Source organism: Gracilinanus agilis, chromosome 1 (genome assembly GCF_016433145.1).
Source record: "Gracilinanus agilis isolate LMUSP501 chromosome 1, AgileGrace, whole genome shotgun sequence".
Classification (NCBI taxonomy): Eukaryota; Metazoa; Chordata; class Mammalia; order Didelphimorphia; family Didelphidae; genus Gracilinanus; species Gracilinanus agilis.
Genome location: NC_058130.1, coordinates 529,904,658 through 529,913,667, shown reverse-complemented (window position 1 = coordinate 529,913,667; position 9,010 = coordinate 529,904,658).

The window sequence follows — 9,010 nt, the reverse complement described above, 5'->3', positions numbered from 1 at the left end:
ACATGTGTGATAAATCAAGACTTATTTACATATTTTTGATAGTTGCATTTGTGTGGTCGTTTAGTGTCACATCCCCAACCATGTCCACATCAACCCATGTGTTCAAGCAGTTGTTTTTCTTCTGTGTTTCCTCTCCTGCAGTTCTTCCTCTGAATGTGGGTAGTGTTCTTTTCCATAAATCCCTCAGAATTGTCCTGGGTCATTGCATTGCTGCTAGTACAGAAGTCCATTACATTCTATTTTACCGCAGTGTATTGGTCTCTGTGTACAATGTTCTTCTGGCTCTGCTCCTTTCACTCTGCATCAATTCCTGGAGGTCGTTCCAATTCACATGGAATTCCTCCAGTTTATTATTCCTTTGAACACAATAGTATTCCATCACCCGCATATACCACAGTTTGTTCAGTCATTCCCCAATTTAAGGGCATACCCTCATTTTCCAGTTTTTTGCCACCACAAAAAGCGCAGCTATAAATATTTTCGTACAAGTCTGTTTATCAATGATCTCTTTGGAGTACAAACCCAGCAATGGTATGGCTGGATCAAAGGGCAGGCAATCTCTTAGCTCTCTTTGCGCATAATTCCAAATTGCCATCCAGAATGGTTGGATCAGTTCACAACTCCACCAGCAATGCATTAATGTCCCAATTTTGCCACATCCCCTCCAACATTCATTATTCTCCCCTTCTATCATTTTAGCCAATCTGCTAGGTGTGAGGTGATACCTCAGAGTTGTTTTGATTTGCATTTCTCTAATTATTAGAGATTTAGAACACTTTCTCATGTGCTTATTGATACTTTTGATTTCTTTATCTGAAAATTGCCTATTCATGTCTCTTGCCCATTTATCAATTGGGGAATGGCTTGATTTTTTTGTACAATTGATTTAGCTCCTTGTATATTTGAGTAATTAGACCTCTGTCAGAATTTTTTATAACCATTATTTTACTTGATCTTCTCAATAAACTATGAAGGAAGAAAAACTGGTATTGCTATCCCATTTGTAAAAAAGACTGAAGTTGGCCTCCACAGCCTTTCTAGAATGAATTTTTAAAGTATTTTGTTCCAGGCACTGTCCTAAGCGCTAATAATATAATTACATAAGTGGGAAAATACTTGACTTCAAGGAGCTTATATTTTGACAGGGGGAAATAACTTGAATGAAGTTTATGTTAACTTCCTCCTTGAAGTACTGTGAAGTACTATGATAATTTCTGAAAAGAAATTATATCAAATATTTATGCAAAAGCAAATCTGGAGTAGGGAGTTAGTAGCAAAGCTTGCATTAGAACCCAGAACTTCTGGCCCCCAATCCAGTGATCTTTATATTCCTGAATTGTACAGTGAATGAGCTGAATTTCTTTTCACATGTCTTTATTACAGACACAGGGAAAATAAAGCACCACACCATGTTGCAGCATCAAATTTTAATTGTTTCATACCAACAGCAATTCTGAATGCCAGCTATACCAAAAAGACTGTAGCTATTATAGGATGTCAAAGAGTTTTAAAATTTCCTTTGTTGAATGGTCTAAAGGCACAAGATGCAAAGGAAGTCCAAAATACTTCTCAGTATGCTCAGTTCAATGTTATGCTTTCTAATATGTGGGTAACAATATGGCCTTAGATCTTATTGAAATTATCACATTTTTCAGAGGGAGTAGTAAGCAGAATGTCAAGATCTTGTATTAAAGTACTAAATTCTAGATTTTTAAGAAGTACATTGCAATTGAGGTAGATTACTTACATCTTTTACAAATATATTCTTTGAGATCCCACCTAAATTTCAATGTGTGCCTAGCTAATATATACCCCTGGAATAGGACATCATATTAGGAAGCACTTACACACCATTCTGGAAAGCAATCTGGGACCATTCCTACAGAGCTATAAAACTGCGTATACTCTTTGATCCAACAATGTCACTACTAAGTCTATATCCCAAAGAGATCAAAGCTAGGGGGAAAGGACTTATATGCACAAAAATACTTATAGCAGCTCTTTTTATGGTGACAAAGAACTGTAAATTGAAGGGATGTCCATCATTTTGGAAATGGCTGAATAAGTTGTAGTATATTATTATTATGGAATACTATTGGGCATAAGAAATATCAAGCAAGATGACCACAAAAACCTGGGAAGATTTATATGAACTGATGCAAAGTAAAGTGAGCAGGACCAGGAGCACATTATACAAAGTATCAGCAGCACCATATGATGATCAACTATGAATGACTTAACTATTATCAGCAATGCAGGGATCCAGAACAACTACAAGGGTCCCATGATGAAAAAGGTTATCCACTGCCATAGAAGAAACTTGATGGAGTCTGAAGGCTGACTGAAGCATGCTGTTCTTCACTTTATTTCCTCCATGAATTTTTCTCTGGTAAAATCAATATTTCCTTTACAACATGATGAACATGGAATTATGTATTGCATGATAGCACATTCACAACTTATATCCTACTACCTGCTATCTCAGGGAAGAGAGAGGGATTGTAGGAAAGGAGAAAACATGGACCACAAAATATCAGAAAATGATTATTAAAATTGTATCTATATGTAATCTGGAAAAATATTTAAAATACAACATGCATTATCAAAAAGAAGAAGAAACATTTACTATGAAAAGCAGAGTAGGTAGTAGGCTGACCTTAAACTCAAGAAGATCTGTATTTAAGTCCTGCTCAGATATACATTAGCTGTTTGGTCCTGGGCAAGTCACAACTTCTCAGTGTCCCGAGGCAACTCTCTAAGATTAATTCTTTAAGTTGTAGAAAATATGCCAATTTTGCAGTGGTAAAGGGAGTTTTCTTCAGAGGGAGATTCTCCCAGAGAGGTCAAACTCATAGCCCATGGAACTCCAGAGTACCAGGGAACCAGATTAAAATGATATTGGTAAATGTTTAACAAAAGAAATAAAAATACTATGCAATTTAAAATGCTAATTTCTGGTTTTCTAAGCTGGCAAGTATCTGTTTCTATTTGAGTTTATCACTACTGCATATTGAAATCACAGGTCTAGAAAAAAAATTAAAATTAGATAGCTAATCTTGCAAAACACCATAAAGAATTATTTAAATAGACATGGTCCCTGAAATCACTGCCAGATGCCCAATTAAGAGGTGACAGATGGTAATGACAAAATGTATTCAGTTAATAGTTTAAAAGAACAGAGGTCTAACTATCTGTGGTAAAATACTGACCACTGTCCACTGAATGACAGGTTAATATACACATGGAAACAAAGATGGGGTTCATGAGTTTCAGACAAGTATAAGCTTATCGGCTAACAATCTGAACCCAGATGAAGTCCCACCAATGTTGGTTTGATGAAGGTCTAAAAATTAGTGCCCAACGGAATCTGGCCAGGCAGGAATCACCATTTATTTATTTGCTTCCCTTCCCTCTCCATTTCATTACATATAAAAGAAAATGAGACCCAACATCTTATAGGAATTTGCAAAGATCACTCAGGGAATAAGTAACAGAAGTCTAATTTGAACTTGTCTTCAATTCAAATTCAGTCTTCTTTACACTAAACCATACTGTTTCCCTAAGAGACTTAACAAAGGGTTAAGAATTGAATGAAGTAATGACCTCAACAAGATAGTATATGATAAATCCAAAGATCCCAGCTTTTAGAACAAAAACCCACTATTTGACAAAAGCTGCTAGGAAAATTAGAAAACAGTATAGGAGTGATTAGGTTTAGATCAACATCTCACACCAAGATAAATTCAGAATGAGTGAATGACTTAAATACAAAGAAGGAAGCTATAATTAAATTAGGTGAAAATAGAATAGTATACCTATAATATCTATGGGAAAGGAAAGATTTTAAGACCAAGCAAGAGATAGAGAATATTACAAAATGTAAAATGAATAATTTTGAATACATTAAATTAAAAAGGTTTTGTACAGACAAAACCAATGCAACCAAAATTAGAAGGGAAGCAACAAATTAGGGGGGAAATTTTATAATAAAAACCTCTGACAACGGTCTAATTACTCAAATTTAGGAAGAGCTAAATCAATTGTACAAAAAAAATCAAGTCAATCCCCAATTGATAAATGGGCAAGGGATATGAATAGGCAATTTTCAGATAAAGAGATCAAAACTATCAATAAGCACATGAAAAAATGTTCTAAATCTCTCATAATTAGAGAAATGCAAACCAAAACAACTCTGAGGTACCACCTCATACCTAGCAGATTGGCTAATATGACAGCAAAGGAAAATAATAAATGTTGGAGGGGATGTGGCAAAATTGGGACATTGATGCATTACTGGTGGAGTTGTGAATTGATCTAACCATTCTGGATGGCAATTTGGAACTATGCCCAAAGAGTGCTAAAAGAATGCCTGCCCTTTGATCCAGCCATACCACTGCTGGGTTTATGCCCCAAAGAGATAATAAGGAAAAAGACTCATACAAAAATATTTATAGCTGCACTCTTTGTGGTGGTAAAAAACTGGAAAAGAAGGGTATGCCCTTAAATTGGGGAATGGCTGAACAAATTGTGGTATCTGTTGGTAATGGAATATAATTGTGCTCAAAGGAATAAAGAACTGGAGGAATTCCATGTGAACTGGAATGACCTCAGGAATTGATGCAGAGTAAAAAGAGCAGAACCAGGAAAACTTTATACACAGAGACAGATACATTGTGGCACAATTGAATGTAATGGACTTCTCTACTGGCAGCAATGCAATGATCCAGGACAACTCTGAGGGACTTATGAGGAAGAACGCTACCCACATTCAGAGGAAGAACTGTGGGAGCAGAGACCAGAAGAAAAACATTTGCTTGAGCACATGTTTTGATGGGGATATGGACTCTAAATGAACACTCTAGTGCGAATATTAATAATATGGAAATGGGTCTTGATCAATGACAAAACCCAATGGAATTGCTTGTGGCCTATTGGAGGGGGTTGGGAGGAGAGAAGGGAAAGAATATGAATCATGTAACAATGAAAAATATGCTAAATTAGTTAAATAAATAAACTTAATTTTTTTAAAAAAAAGAATGGAATAAAGTAGAAAGGAAAGACCATTTGTCAGCTGAGGAGTATGCCAACGATCAACCTAGAAGGATTCATCTATTTAACTATGTAAAGTCTATTCTGGACCTCCACTCTGTCCAACTAGAAATTAGTCCATCTGTGTGGCACCATGGATAAAGTGCTGGGTCTGAATTCAGGAAGACCTGAGTTTAAATCAGAATTCAGACACTTACCAGTATGTGTGACCTGGGACAAATCTTTTAACCTCTGTTTGCCTCAGTTTTCTCAACTGTAAAAGAGATAATCGTAGCACCTACCTCTAAAAGTTGATGTGGAAAAATATTTGTAAAGCACTTCATACACTATCCACACATAGTAGACACTACTTAAATGTTAGCTACTATTTTGTCCAGGAATTAAAGTATCACAGGAGAAGAAGAAATATCATATCTTGAATGGGCTCATATCCCTAAACATGGATAATACCTTTCAACTTAGCAGTTTCATAACAAGCTGGAAAGCAAATTCTCCTAAACAAATGACCTCATGAGCTAATTAATGTGCCTTTGCATTCTGAGAAAGGCTGTTATCTGCTCAGGCAAGCCCACTTCCCTGGCCTATTTTAAATGCTATGCTGCATGCAGATGTTCCAGATATCCTGGAAAAGATATACTATTTCAATGTAATTTAATACAAAGAAACCTAAAAGAACTCAATAGTAGTCGGGAAATTCTATTCTAAGTTAAGTGAATACTTTTCACATCTTGATGCTAGTCACTTTTTTTGTTCATTGGTCTTCCTGTAATGCTTTAAAGTTTACAAAACACTTTAAATGCTTTTTTTAAAAAATGTGGACTGCTTAACAGCCCTGTGAAGGAATTACTACTGAAAATATCAGTCCCATTTTACAGATGAGGAAACCAAGGCTCAGGTCAACTAAATGTCTTTCTTGGGATCACACAACTACATGTCAGAGATAGGACTTGATTCCAGGTTTTACTGACTTGTTTCAACACTCTAGTCCACACTGCTAAAATTAATTTATGAAAGATAACAAATTATCTGAATTTAGAAAAGAAGGTAAGGGGGTGTGGGGGGTGGAGAATTGAGATCTAAGAAAGGAAGAGGCCCTGTTGAGAAGCCAGGGGGCAGGAAAACTATCAACCTACCACTGATTCTGATCTTTCTCAATCTTCCTCCACCCAGGAGAAGGTTGTCTCTCATCCTCTGTCTCTCCAGCATTGTAACTGGCCCCCAAAATAGGGATTAGAGTTGAGAGGTAGCAGAGTTCTGAGCTCCTCCCCAAGGATGCCTTTATCCTCTTTCTTCTGTCTCCCTTGAGGGCAAAGGAGAGGAGGAGGCTGAGATCACAGAAAATCTCAATTTCTTAGAATTGGCATGGGTGTAGGGGGCAGCTTTACAGATGTTTTTTTAAATAATGAAGTTTTTCTGTGGAACAGAAACTTGTTCTTTGTATGGAAACAAGGGTGTGTCCACTAACAGCATGCTACTTACTGTGAAGCATTCTTTCAAGACCCAGAGGTAGAAGAAAAACATGCTGCTTCACAGGAGTAATGAGTTGAGAAATTAAGTCCTAGAGTGAAATCCCAGATTTCCTCATTATTAGAGAAGCCAACAAAAAGGGAAGATGTTGATAATAACTTTGTCAGCTGGAAATTCTCACCAAAGCTAAGAAATGATGGGGGGCAGGGGGAAGAAGGGGGAGAAAAAGTAAAAAAAGAAATAACAAATAATGAAGAACTTTGAATTTGGGAACTATCTTTTTGATTTGGATTTTTTTAAGTGAGGATGGAACTTAATTTTTTTAATTTTTATTTATCACCCAATTTAATGAAAAAAAATCTTCATAGAATCTCTAGAGTGGAGGTAACTAGATAAAATGGATAATTCAAGTGCTAGACTTGGAATCAGAAAGACCTAAGTTCAAATCCGGCCTTTGACACTAGCAGTATCGCCCTGAGTCAGTCATCTGTTTACCTCGATTGCCTTATCTGTAAAATGAGTATAATAATAGCACCCACCTCCCAGAATTGTTGTGAGGACAAACTGATATAATAATTGTAAAATGCTTAATATGGTGCCTGGTACATAGTAGGTGCTTAATAAATGTTTAGTGACTGATTGGTTGATTAGCACATTGTAAGCACCACAAACATGTTAGTTGTTATTGTTGTTGCTGTTGTCTGACCCCTTTGCCTTCTATTCATTCATATTAGCTTTTCTCCAAACACCAGTCATCTTCCCCCTTTAATATTGTCATTTTTTTCCCAAAGATGACTAGGCTCCAAGCCAGGGGTGGAGGACTGAAATACATACCCAGAAGAGGATTCATTCAGTTTGTACTGAGGAGCATACTTGAATACCAAATCATGGCACTCCTCTGACTCAAGGAGCCTATTTTGTGATCCATTTACTCCAGTCAAGGCATTAGACTAATTAAAATGCTGTATAAAAGCAGTCCCAGGACTAGAGGGCATTAAATAGTCGATCTAAAAAAGAGTTTAATCCAGTGGGAGATATTTTAACCACCGTTTTTAACATAACACATAAGTAAAGTTATTTCCCAGAGTGGAAGTCATCCACAGCTACTTTAATTTACAAAAAAAAAAAAAAGATAATAGGAATCTGCCCTCCAACTGGAGATTAATTTTCCTGATGAATATCATAGGTAACATCTATGCCTTCTTCCTGTCTAAAAGCCTCATCAATCAGCATATTAAAAATGGACATATCAGCAGAAATAGAAAAGGTTTTGTGTCTATTGACCGCTGCAATAGGGATAACTTCTTATCACGGCTGGATGAAGTCAACATAAAAAGAAAATGTGTGAGATGGCCTTGGCTCAAACTAACTGAGACATTTGGCTCAGCACCACACCAGACAATATGGCCTGAACTAAAAGAGGTCAGTTTACACAACGAAGTAATTCCATAAAGACTCTACCAAGACAGTAAGACTTCTAGCCACACTAGAGACCACCTTACACCAGACATTAACATTCAGGCTTGGGAGAGGAATTGGGGAGCTAAATGGCACAATGGATAGAATGCTGGGTTGGAAGCAGAAAGATTCCTCTTACTGAGTTCAAATCCAGCTTCAGACACTTACTAGCTGTGTGACCCTGGGCAACTCACTTAATCCTGTTTGCCTCAGTTTCCTCAGTTATAAAATGAGCTGAAGAAGGAAATGGCAAACCACTCCAGTATCTTTGCTGAGAAAGCCCCAAATGGGGTCAGGAAAAGTCAAGTATGACTGAAAAAAGACTAACCAACAAAATGAAGGAGGCAGGGCTACCTTCTTAGCCTTGTAATTTTTAACTTAACATTGGAACATTTGATATGTGCCCTGATGAAAACAGTATTATGGCATAATGTGTACAAAAGAAAAATAATATCCTATTAATGTGATCATTCATGCTAGACAACATAAATGAGGTTGCCATGTGGACAAGAATGCATTTAAACAGGACCAGATGTGTGACCCTATTGATTGTTGACAAGAAGAAGAATATACCCTCCATATAATTTCAAGAACAAAATCAGAGGATCTCAGTAATGTCTGAGGAAAATAGCTATTCTTACCTCAAAATCCTCATGTGGTTCCACAGCATAAATTCTGTAAAGGATATCATAACTGAGATAGACTTAAAACTTGGGAACAAATCAAAATTAGTTCCTTGACAGGAAGTAGGTACATAGTAAATACTTTCATTCCACTCTAAGAATGATATGGTCCCCAAATGTGCCCTCAAACTCTTGGACAGAACAATTTTAAAAGATGCCAAGAGAAGCTATACTTCCCTCAAAAGAATCATTATCAAGTCCCTGTATCTCTCTTACTAAATGGGGATGGAGGGAAAAGGAAATGAACCTGCTACCACTAGTTGTGGCAGCAGACATTAGTCAAGTGGCTAATGGAGTGAGGTTTCTGCCATCAACTGCTTTGGGATAACTCTCCCACCATTTTCTTAGTGATA